The 12,896-nt window shown below is 46.7% G+C and overlaps 1 protein-coding gene across 1 annotated transcript in view; it reads left to right on the top strand.

Annotated features, from left to right (window-relative positions):
* SMIM14 (small integral membrane protein 14) overlaps positions 1-12,896 on the top strand; it is a 94,924-nt gene that overhangs the window by 17,429 nt on the left and 64,599 nt on the right. The window lies entirely within an intron of this gene.

Here is a 12,896-nt window from a genome sequence, read left to right as displayed (position 1 = left end):
AAGTTCATGAGAGAGCTGTGCTGGCCACCCTGCTCTGTCACCTACAGATTCTAACTCTCCCATCTCACAGAGACGTCAAGGGGGTGGAGACCAGACACATTTGCAGGAGCTTCCGTGGCCAGCATGTGCTGGCCACTCCTCCCTCCTACTGTCAGACTCCAGTTGCTCTCCCTTTTCACAGAGATCCATACTGGTCTCGGACCTGTTTTCCAGGATAATCCCTTCACTCAGGACAGCTAACCTGGAGTCCTGATTTGTGAATGAGCAAACAGAGGAGGATTACCTCTCAGCTATCAAGTACCGAGAGCTTCCCTTATCTCATCCAGGTTACCACCCATGATACCAGTCTTTTCTGAATCAGAGAGTATGATAGGGAGTGGATGTTGACTGAATCTGTCCAGTAGCCTGGACCTTATCATAGAATTCTATGGCTGGAAGGGACCTCAAGAGGTCATCTAGTCCAGTCCCCTGCCTAAAGCAGGATCAACCCCAACTAAATCATCTCAACCATGACTATGTCAAGCCAGGAGTTAAAAACCTCTAGGAATGGTGATTCCACCACCCATCTTGGTAACGCATTCCAGTTCTTCACCACCATCCTGGGGAAATACTTTTTCCTAATATCGAACCTACACCTCTCCCTCTGTAACTTCAGACCATTGCTCCTAGTTCTGTCATCTGTCACCATTGAGAACAGTCTCTCTTCATCCTCTTTAGAGCCCCATTTCCGAAAGCTGAAGACCGCTATCAAATCACAGAATCACAGGGCTGGATGGGACCTCAGGAGGTCATCTAGTCCAGCCCCCTGCTTCAAGCAGGATCAACCCCCAGTGAATCATCCCAGCCAGGACCTTGTCCAGCTGGGACTTAAAAACCTCAAGGGATGGAGAATCCACCACCTTTCTAGGCAACGCGTTCCAATGCTTCACTACCCGCCTGGTGAAGTAGTTTTCCCTAATATCTAACCTACACTTCTCCCTCTTCAACTTCAGACCATTACTCCTTGTTCTGCCATCTGACACCACTGAGAACAGTTTCTCACCCTCCTTTTTAGAGCTCCCCTTCAGGAAGTTGAAGGCTGCTCTTAAACAGACACTCAGTCTTCTCTTCTGCAAACTAAATAAGCCCAAATCTCTCAGCATCCCCTCATGTGCTCCAGACTCTTAATCATTTTTGTTGCCCGCTGCTGAACCCTCTCCAATGTGTCCACATCCTTTCTATACTGGGGGGCCCAGAACTGAACACAGTACTCCAGATGAGGCTCACCAGACCGAGTAGAGGGGAACAATAACTTCTCTAGATCTGCTGGAAATGCTTCTCCCAATGCACCCCAATATGCCATTAGCCTTCTTGGCTAGAAGGGCACACTGTTGACTTCTGTGCAGCTTCTCATCCACTGTAATCCCCAGGTCCTTTTCTGCTGCACTGCTGCTTAACCAGTGGATCCCCAGCCTGTAACAGTGCTTGGGATTCTTCCTTCCCAAGTGCAGGACTCTGCACTTCTCCTTGTTGAACCTCATCAGATTTCTTTTGGCCCAATCCTCCAATTTGTCTAGGTCACTCTGGACCCTGTCTCTACCCTCCAATGTATTTACCTGATCCCCTATCTTAGTGTCATCTGCAAATTTACTGAGGGTGCAATCTATCCCCTCATCCAGGTCATTAATAAAGATGTTGAACAGTACTGGCCCCAGAACTGATCCTTGGGGCTCTCCACTTGAAACCAACCACCAACCAGACATTGAGCCATTGACCACTACCCTTTGGGCCCGTCCATCAGTCCAGTTTTCTATCCATCTTATAGTCCGTGTATCCAATCCATACTTCCTTAACTTATGGGCAAGAATGTTGTGGGAGACTGTATCAAAAGCTTTGCTAAAATCAAGGTATACCACATTAACTGACTTCCCCATGTCCACAAAGCCTGTTACCTCATCATAGAAACTAATCAGATTGGTCAGGGATGACTTGCCCTTGGTGAATCCATGTTGAATACTCTTGATCACTTTCTCCTCTTCTAAGTGCTCCGAAATGGATTCCTTGAGGATTCCCTCCACGATTTTTCCAGGGACTGAGGTGAGGTTGACTGGTCTGTAGTTCTCTGGATTGTCCTTCTTTCCTTTTTTTAAAGATGGGAACTACATGTGCTTTTTTCCAGTCATCCGGGACCTCTCCCAATCTCCATGAGTTTTCAAAGATAATAGCCAAAGGCTCTGCAATGACATCTGCCAATTCCCTCAGTACCCTTGGAAGCATTAAATCCGGACCATGGATTTGTGTACATCTAGCTTTTCTAAATAGCTCTTAACAGCTACGGCTACACGTGCAGCCAACATCGAAATAGCTTATTTCGATGTTGCGACATCGAAATAGTCTATTTCGATGAATAACGTCTACACGTCCTCCAGGGCCGGCAACGTCGATGTTCAACTTCGACGTTGCTCAGCCCAACATCGAAATAGGCGCAGCGAGGGAACGTCTACATGTCAAAGTAGCACACATCGAAATAGGGATGCCAGGCACAGCTGCAGACAGGGTCACAGGGCGGACTCAACAGCCAGCCGCTCCCTTAAAGGGCCCCTCCCAGACACAGTTGCACTAAACAACACAAGATACACAGAGCTGACAACTGGTTGCAGACCCTGTGCCTGCAGCATAGATCCCCAGCTGCCGCAGAAGCAGCCAGAAGCCCTGGGCTAAGGGCTGCTGCCCACGGTGACCATAGAGCCCCGCAGGGGCTGGAGAGAGAGCATCTCTCAACCCCCCAGCTGATGGCCGCCATGGAGGACCCAGCAATTTCGACGTTGCGGGACGCGGATCGTCTACACGGTCCCTACTTCGACGTTCAACGTCGAAGTAGGGCGCTATTCCTATCTCCTCATGAGGTTAGCGACTTCGACGTCTCGCCGCCTAATGTCAAAGTTAACTTCGAAATAGCACCCGACGCGTGTAGACGCAACGGGCGCTATTTCGAAGTTGGTGCCGCTACTTCCAAGTAGCGTGCACGTGTAGACGCAGCTAACCTGTTCTTTCCCCACTGAGGGCTGCCCACCTCCTTGCCATAGGGCATTGCCTAGTGCTGTGGTCGGGGAGCTGACATTGTCTGTGAAGTCTGAGGCAAAAAAAGCTTTGAGTACTTCAGCCTTTCCCAAATCATCTGTCACCAGGTTACCGCCCTCATCCAGTAATGGCCCCACACCCTCCCTGATAACCCCCTTATTGTAAATATACCTGTAGAAGCCCTTCTTGTTGCCCTTCACATTCCTTGCTAGCTGCAGTTCCAATTGTGCTTTCACTTTCCTGATTACCCCCCGGGCATTCTTCAGCCTTATATTTGTACTCCTCTTTACTCATCTGTCAAAGTTTCCACTTATATGCATCCTTTTTGAGTTTAAGCTTGGCAAGGGTTCCTCTTGTAAGCCAAGCTGGTTGCCTACCTTATCTGCTTTTCTTACTGTGCATCGGGATGGTTTGTTCTTGTGCCTTCCATAAAACCTTTTTTAAATACTGCCAGTTCTCCTGAACTCCTTTCCCTTTCATCTTAGCTTCCCAGGGGATTCTGCCCATTAGTTCTCTCAGGGAGTCAGAGTCTGCTCTTCTGAAATCAAGGGTCTGTATTTTAGTACTCACCTTTCTTCCTTTTGTGAAAATCCTGAATCTACCATCTCATGATCACTGCAGCCCAGGTTGCCACACATTTCTATTTCTCCTACTATTTCTTCTCTGTCTGTGAGCAGCAGGTCAAGCTGCGCATGGCCCTTGGTTGGCTCCTTCAGCACTTGTAGCAGGAAGTTATCCCCAACATTCTCCATAAACTTCCTGGATTGTCTGTGTGCTGCTGTATTGGTCTCCCAACAAATGTCTGGATGATTAAAGTCTCCTATGAGAACCAGCACCAGCCACTTCTCTAAGATGCTTGTACACAAATGCCAGAAGCCTAGGGAACAAACAGGAAGAATTATAGCCCTGGCACAGTCAGAGAAGTATGTGGTGGTTGGAATAACAGAGACTTGGTGGGACCATTCGCATAACTGGAGCACATCATGGAAGGTTATAAACTGTTTAGGAAAGACAGACGAGGGAGAAAAGGAGGAGGAGTTGCGCTCTGTGTTGGGGAGCAGTATGATTGCTCAGAGCTCCAGTATGAGGAAGGAGAAAATCTAGTTGAGTGTCTTTGGGTTATGGCTAGAGGTGGAAGTAACAGAGGTGATGGTATAGTTCGTGTCTGCTATAGACCGCCAGATCAGGGAGATGAGGTAGGTGAGGATTTCTTCAGACAGCTAAGTGAAGCTTCCAAATCACAGGCCCTGGTTCTCATGGAAGACTTCAATCATCCATACATTTGTTGGAAGACCAATACAGCAGCACACAGACAATCCAGGAAGTTTTTGGAGAATGTTGAGGGTAACTTCTCAGTACAAGTGCTGAAGGAACTGGCCAGGGGCCATGTGCAGCTTGACCTGCTGCTCACAGACAGAGAAGAAATAGTAGGAGAAATAGAAGTGGGTGGCAGCCTGGGCTGCAGTGACCATGAGACCGTAGATTTCAGGATCCGGACAAAAGAAAGAAGTGTGAACAGTAACATGCAAACCCTTGATTTCAAAGGAGCAGACTTTGACTTCCTGAGAGAACTGATGAGCAGGATCCCTTGGGAAACAAAGATGAAGGGGAAAAGAGTTCAAGAGAACTGGCAAGAATTTAAATAAGTCTTACTGAAGGCACAGGAGCAAAACGTCCCGCTGCATAGTAGGAAATGCAAACGGAGCAGGTAACCAGCTTGGCTTAACAGGGAAATCCTTAGTCAACTTAAACTCAGAAAGGATGCATGCGCAACATGGAAACATGGACAGTTGACTAAGGAGGAGTCTAAACACACAGCTGGAGAACGCTGGGGAGTAATAAGGAAAGTGAAAGCACAACTGGAACTGCAGCTGGCAAGGGATGTGAAGGGTAACAAGAAGGGTTTCTACAGACATGTTAACAATAAACGGGTTATCAGGCAAGGTGTGGGGCCATTACTGGATGAGAGAGGTAGCCTAGTGACAGATAATTGTTATGGAATTGCTCACCGGCCACCACAACAGGGCTAGGTCCGACTCTAGGATCTTGCAAATACTACATTAAGGGCCCAATCCAAAACACAGATTTATTGATGTACAGAAGTACAGCTCGAGCTGGGTGCCTCCAGGGAGGGACCCCGCCTTGCAGAAACCATTAACAATTATACCCCCACAGTTTGTAACACCGCCCATGCCCCTGCCCAGAGTCCAATCCCCTAATTTGAGTAGGGGTCTTCACTCTTCCTAATTGGATAGATCCAGGTGCTGGGAAGATGATCTTGCTGTAGACGCCTGATCATCTTCAAGCAATTGTTATCTAAACTCCTTGCATTCCTCTCTCATTGCTGTCTTTTCAAACTCCTTTTCTGCTCATCAAGAACCAGTTTCTACTGGTTTTGCAGCCGCCTCCCTATTATTCTGCTCACGTCAGCCTGACCTGGGCCTAAGGCTTCAACAAATTTAGTGACTAGTGCTAAGCTAGGAGAACAAAATTTCTTATAACATTTCTTAAAGCATGTATACCAGTGATTCCCCATAACAATAATGTAAGAAAAGCTGAAGTACGCAATGCTTTTTTTGCCTCAGTCTTCACAGACAAAGTCAGCTCCCACACTACAGTTCTAGACAATGAAGTATGGGAAGGTGGAGGGCAGCCATCTGTGGGGAATGAACAAGTTCTGAGCTATCTAGAAAAACTAGATGCTCACAAATTCATGGGTCTGGATTTAATACTGGTACTGAGGAAATTGGCAGATGTCATTGCTGAACCTTTGGCCATTATCTTTGAAGACTCTTGATATTGGGAGAGATCCCGGATGACTGGAAAAAGGCAAACGTAGTGCCCATCTTTAAAAAAGGGAAAGAAGGACAATCCAGGGAATTACAGACCAGTCAGCCTTACCATAGTCCTTAGGAAAATAATGGAGGGGATCCTCAAGGAATCCATTTTGGAGCACTTGGAAGAGGGGAAAGTGATCAAAAGTAGCCAACATGGATTCACCTAGGGCAAGTCCTGCCTGACCAATCTGATTAGCTTCTATGATGAGGTAACAGGCTCTGTGGACATGGGGAAGGCAGTGGATGTGATATACTTTGACTTCAGCAAAACTTTTGATACAGTCTCCCACAACATTCTTGCCCATAAGTTAAGGAAATATGGACTGGATCCTTGGACTACAAATAGATAGAAAGCTGGCTTGACAGTCATGCCCAATGCATAGTGATCAATGGCTCAATATCTGGATGGCGGTTGGTTTCAAGCGGAGTGCTGCAAGGTTTGGTTCTGGGGCTGGTGTTGTTCAACATCTTTATTAATGACCTGGATGATGGACTGGATTGCACACTCAGCAAGTTTGCAGATGACACAAAACTAGGGGAAGAGGTAGATAGGTTGGAGGGTAGAGAGAGAATCCAGAGTAACCTGGATAAATTGGAGGATTGAGCCAAAAGACATTTGATGCGGTTCATCAAGGAGATGTGTAGAGTCCTGCACCTGGGGCAGAAGCATCCCAAGCATTGTTATAGGCTGGGGACCGACTGGCTAAGCAGCAGTACAGCAGAAAGGGACCTAGGGGTTATGGTGGATGAAAGGCTGGATATGAGTAAACAGTGTGCCCTTGTAGCCAAGAAGGCTAATGGCATACTAGGGTGCATTAGGAGGAGCATTTCGAGCAGATCTAGAGAAGTGTTTGCTCCCCTCTATTCGGCACTGGTAAGACCACAACTGGAAGATTGTGTCCAGTTTTGGGCCCCCTGGTATAAAAAGGATGTGGATGTGCTGGAGCAGGTTCAGTGACGGGTGACAAAAATGATTAAGGAGCTGGAGCACAAGACCTATGAAGACACGCTGCGGGATTTGGGCTTGTTTAGTTTACGGAAGAGAAGGCTTAGGGGTGATTTAATAGCAGCCTTCAACTTCCTGAAGGGGAGTTCTAAAGAGAAGGGTGAGAAACTGTTCTCGGTTGTGATAGATGGCAGAACAAGGAGCAAGGGTCTGAAGTTACAGAGGGAGAGGAGTAGGTTGGATATTAGGAAAAACTATTTCAGCAGGAGGGTGGTGAAGCTTTGGAATGCATTGCCTAGAGAGGTGGTGGATTCTCCATCCCTCAAGGTTTTTAAGTCCCAGCTTGACAAGGTCCTGGCTGGAATGACTTAGTGGGGGTTGATCCTGCTTGAAGCAGGGGGCTGGACTAGATGACCTCCTGAGGCTGCTTCCAGCCCGATGATTCTGTGATTTCCTTCAACAGGGAGAATGGATGAGAATACCACTTGCGCTCCATATTCTTTGATCTTCCTTTCCAGAGTTACATAATCCACAGTGATCCGCTCAAGATTGTTCTTTGCTGTGTCATTGGTTCCTACATGAAAAAGTAGGAAGGGGTAATAATCCACAGGTTTGATGAGTTCTGGAAGTCTCTCTGTCACATCCTGGATTCCAGCTCCTGGTAAGCAGCAAACTTCCCAAGATTCCAGGTCTGGATGGCAGATGGATGACTCAGTCCCTCTTAGGAGGGAGTCCCTGACCACCACCACCTGAATTCTTCTCGTGGGGGTGGTTGTGGCAGAGCTACCATCTCTAGGACTACTCATCCCATGCTTTCCAGCCAGTGGGGTCTTCTTCTGATCCCTTCTATGAGAGGTCTCTGCCACTGCATTCTCCACTATATCACCCATGCAAAAACCTTGAAAGCGGTTGCTTATGTCTACAGCATGGTTTCCCAAACTGGGGGGTGTGAAGAAATTCCAGGGGGGGTGCAAGGTGACCCAGCCCCCCCACCATGCCCCCCACCTGAAGAAAAATCCACCCTGTGCTTCTGGCTCTCAGCCCTTGCCATTTTACATGGGTGACCCAGTGCAGTCACTATAAAAAGCAGGAAGCCAGCAAAGACCCACGTGGAGCTAGCTGCCTTCTGCAAATGAGAGTGAGTGTGGGTTGTGGGGGAGAAAGAAGAGGATGGAGTTAGATGGGAGGCTGGGGGTGCCTGGCTTTGTAGGAGGACAGGGGAGCAGCTTGGGTGGGTGGCTCGCAGGGCTCGGATGGTCGGCCAGCTTGTGGGACATGTGGGGCAAAGGTGACTGGCCCCAGCAGAGCAGGGCTTGGGCATCTAGCCCCAGCAGCATGTGGTTTGGATGGCTCTGGCAGCAGAGGGCTCAGGTGGCTCGGGATGGCAGATGGGCAGCTGGTCCCAGCAGCATAGGGCCTGGGCAACAGGCCGGCAGTTAGATGGCTGGCCGGCCCCAGCAGCGTGGGGGTTGGATGGGCAGCTCTGGCAGCACAGGTCTCAGGTAGGCGGGCAGCTTGCGCAGGCAGCTCTGGAGCCTGGTATGGGGCTCACGCAGCTGGCCAGCTGGGGCTAAGAAAAATTATTTGTGCTTATTTTTAATTTTAATTAACATTTTTATATCAAGCTTTTGTGTTTATTTTAAATTACAAATTGAATTTTTTGTTAAAGTGGGGCTTGGATGATGGTAAAGAAGAGGTGAGGGGCATGAGAGTTTTTCAAAAAGCAAAAGGCGGGGGCCGTGATGCCAAAAAATTTGGGAACCACTGCCCTACAGGATTGGAGATAACTGAATTGGCTTTCATCTCCTGGAGGTTACATGCTTCCAGTTTTCTCCCTCGGTTTCTACTTCCCTCATTGATTGCTCTGCTTGCTGTGTCTTCAGTACTAAATGATGCCTTCTATCGAGGAAGCCTTCACCTTCTCTGATGGATCAGTGGGTTGATATTTGCACCTCAAGTCCACTAACCTTTTTTTCCAAGATGGTGACAAACTTGCACTTGGTACATACAAAATGCCTTTTATCTTCCTGGAGGGAAACAAACATAGCACATGCATTGCAGGTCACAACAGCTGACTTGTCAGTAGACTTCTTACATCCCTTTTTTCTTCCTTTCTTCAGAGAATTTGCTCAGAAGATATTAGTACTGACTTGAAGGGCAGAAGAGAAACAAAACTGATTCAACCTTCTCTCCCAGGCAACCTTCCTTGTTAGCAGCCCCCTATTTGCAGCAACCAGCTGGTCACATAACTGCTGGTCGCTAGCCTCTGATTTGAAGTGCAATGATGTTGCCATGCTTTGTACTGCAATGATATCAGATCAGTTACTGCTGGCTTGGTATGGAAAGGTGTCCTACTGTGGAGGATGGAATCAGGCAGCCCTCTTGTAGCCAGACAGCAAGCCCCCTCTCAGACCAGCATTGCTGGGAAAACAAGGGAGCCAAAACAACAGGGCACTTAACGTAAATTCCAGCACAGCCTTTGAAGCTGCAAGAAAGCACAGGTGTGCTGCTACAATGTGCCTCTGGGAACATATACAACGATTAGGCTCACAGCAGGCAGAGGAGCTGTGACAGACATGGCTCTTAGCCCCTACTGATGACATGATGCGCACACACTTACATTCCAGACGGGAAAGATATTTACCCTAATAAAAGTAATGTCCAGTAGTCAAAACTTATTGTTTCTCTCCCTTGCAAGTGTAAACTACTCTTGCGAGAGCTGGCATCACCCAGACAGACCAGCCCCAATTTGGCATAAGAAAGGAGAAAGAGAATAAAGGAGTACAGAGGTATAAGTATGGGACCTACAGCACCACGATTTTTGAGTGCTTTTCACTATCTATCTGCTGGTCAGATAAGTGACAGCCTCCCAAGGCTTCTGCAGCTAAAAGGGTCCCTAAGCCTTGTCCCTTATTCGTCTTTCTGCGGAATTGAGTGACCAATCCTGGCTTGGCACCGCTGGAATCAAGAGATGCAAGGAGGGTAAGAAGCACCCACACCTGATCTCCTATCTTTAGTGTACACATATTTTGAAATAGAGCTCTATACTTTGTTTTCTTTCTTTAGGATCGTGGCTTCAGTTTTGTAACTTGTTTGTGTGTGTAACATCTATATATTTAAATAAGTAGGCACTAGCAATTTTGTAACCACATGGTTAGGATCTAGTTTAATAAATTTTGGTAACCGTTTGTGCATAAGCCTGACTAGTTTCTCTGGGTTACTGTAACGCAGCCAACACAATTAAAGAACCTCAGCCGTTTTGGCTATAAAGCCTGGCCATTAGGTGAGAGTACTAAGAGCCTAGCGTTGAGTTGTGCCACTTCCACGGGGCAAACTCTTGGGGCGCCTGTCAGTCAATCCTGACTGCCCGCCGCGAAGGGACAGTGCGTCCTATCGGTTAAAGTCATGGGTGTGGAAAGGCTCTTAGTGCTGCCATTGGGGCACCTGTCAGTCAGTGTTGACTGCCCACTGCGAAGGGGCTCTGAGCTCTAGCAGTTAAAGTCATGGGTGTTTAGGACCTTGGGGCATCCGTCAGCCTGGCCCGGGCTGCCTGCCGCGAAGGGACAGTGAGTCCTAGCGGTTAAAGTCACAGATAGTATAAAACGGGCATAGCTGGCACCCCACCAAACATCCTTGGCCATCGGCTAACACCTCTCCAGAAATCTGGTGAGAAGGATTAAAGAGTACCTCGATATCAGATTTATGGGGATGTGCAAAGAGGATTCACACTCCACCTCCAGGGCACATTGATAAACTTTTCCAGGGAGCCCCAGTTGTGTACGCAGAGTGCCCACCAATATACCCCTCAGGCCAGATCAGACACAACATCATTGCTTTTACCCAGTATAGTATGATGACAAATGTGAACTCCCCAGAAGTGCCCTCTCTGCCATCAGGGTCTGGCGGTAATATGTCACGAGAGGGGATTGGCTTCAAAGTTAAAAAACGGTCCTGTCTATCAGTGAGATTAGCTTCTCCACTTGCCTGCTAACCATTCTCCTCCTCTTCCTCATCTAGAATTTCCTCCTTATTGTTGCCTGTGGTTCCAGAACAGCCATCTGTGAGGTATACCCAGACGACTTTGTGACAGTAGTAGGATCACCCCCTAGAATCCTGTGCGGCTGCTCATAGAAGCAACATGTTTGAGGTTCTGATCCCAAGTGACCATTTGCCTCCTTTGTCTTCTGGTATGTGTGTCTCAGGCTGGGTCTGCACTCACCACAGAAGGTCGAACGCTTAGGTTCAATCTTCCAGGTTGCCATTTCACACAGTGTCAGTGTCGACCCTGGAACTCCTTGTGAGCCACAAGGATTCAGGAATGCCAATGGGAGGAGGGGACAGAGACAAATATTGAAGTGGGGACAATGAAGTGGGGACAGGGACAAATATTGGCAGCTAAAAATTGACTTTTAGTACACAATTGGCATACCTAAAATTGCATAGCAGCCGTCGATATTCAAGGTAAGTGTAGACCCAGCCTCAGTTCCTTTATTTTCATGCAGCACTTATGGATCTGCCTTCTTGTACCCTTTTCCATCATCTCCTTTGTGATTTTGACATAAATATCAGTTTTTCCACAGCTGCATTTGAGTTCTCTGTGAACTGATTCCTCTCCTCTCCCAGCAATCAGATCCAGGATCTCCTGGACATTTCACATTGATGTTTGTTTGTCATCCTGTTCATTCATGGTCAGCTGGGCTGCTAAGGTGTGCTGCCTACACTGTTCACCATGCTGGCCAAAGAGGAAGTGAAATTCAAACTTTCCCAGGACTTTTTCTGTGTACCTGGGAGAGTAGCAGAATTAAAAGTGCAGGTCATTCCCTCTTTGTTTTGTCTGCCAATTAGGCCTAGCTTCTAACACACACATTTTGGCTTCCTGATTTCTGGTTTATAATTTTTCTTGTTTGCCACCCATGGACTTTACACAGTTTTTTACTTTTATCAGTAGGTGTTTTTGTTTTGAATAATTCAATTTTTCTGTCTCCCTTTCATACCTTTTACCACAAAATTTATGGTTATAAGTTATTGTTACATTTTATGAACTTACATTCACTTTTTACAGTGAATTTGTAAATTATGGTAAAGTTTTAGGCCCAATATTACAAAATATCCATTATACTTACTGGCTAGCATGTTTTTTTTAGTTTATTTATTCAGACTGGTGTGACAGTGCATGGTAAGGAAGAAAGGTCTGTTCTGTACAGTGCACAATGATTGAGCTGGCTGTCAGACTGCAGTCTGTTGTCTCCAGAAAGCTGAAAGAAGTGGGTCTATCTGTGATTTCTCTATTCCCCTCTCATTTCAGTGTTGCTAAGTTCACACATTTGGAGGGATACACTTTTATTTGCAACATAAGTTTTATGAGTAATAACACCCTAAGCAAGAATGAGAATACAAGTTGCTGGCACAGAAGCGTGAATTTTTCACTGATTTGTCAGTGTGTATGTCTCTCTATGTAATCAGTTACTGGGTATACGTACTATGTAAAGGGGCATCAAGCCAGAATTGCTTAGCCAATACTAGATCCTGCAAAGTGAGAAGCCCTAGAGTAGTTACAGAGAGAAAGCCGTGTTAGTCTGTATACTATCAAAACAAAAAAGCAGTACTTTAAAGACTAACAAAATAATTTATTAGGTGGTGAGCTTCTTCAGTCTGAAGAAGTGGGTCTGTCCCATGAAAGCTCACCACCTTATAAATTATTTTGTTAGTCTTTAAAGTGCTACTTGACTGCTCTTCTGTTTCCCTAAAGTAGTTCTTTTCCTTGTGTGTATCATTAATTATACACATACTAAGGATTCAAAACAAAAAGCAGTCAAGTAGCACTTTAAAGACTAGCAAAATGGTTTATTAGGTGAGCTTTCGTGGGACAGACCCACTTCTTCAGACCATAGCCAGACCAGACCAGACCTTAGATCCTTACAATACTAAGGATTCAAGTGCAAACAAAAATTATATCACTGTGCACCCCTGGGATATGCAAATATTTTGAGCCAGATTCCCTAGTATACACTGTGATGTCAGGCAGCTGTAGTGATGCAAAGAAGTTATAAACC

This window comes from Carettochelys insculpta, chromosome 4 (genome assembly GCF_033958435.1).
Source record: "Carettochelys insculpta isolate YL-2023 chromosome 4, ASM3395843v1, whole genome shotgun sequence".
In the NCBI taxonomy this organism is placed as follows: domain Eukaryota; kingdom Metazoa; phylum Chordata; order Testudines; family Carettochelyidae; genus Carettochelys; species Carettochelys insculpta.
This window is presented reverse-complemented; position numbering and strand designations above follow the sequence as displayed.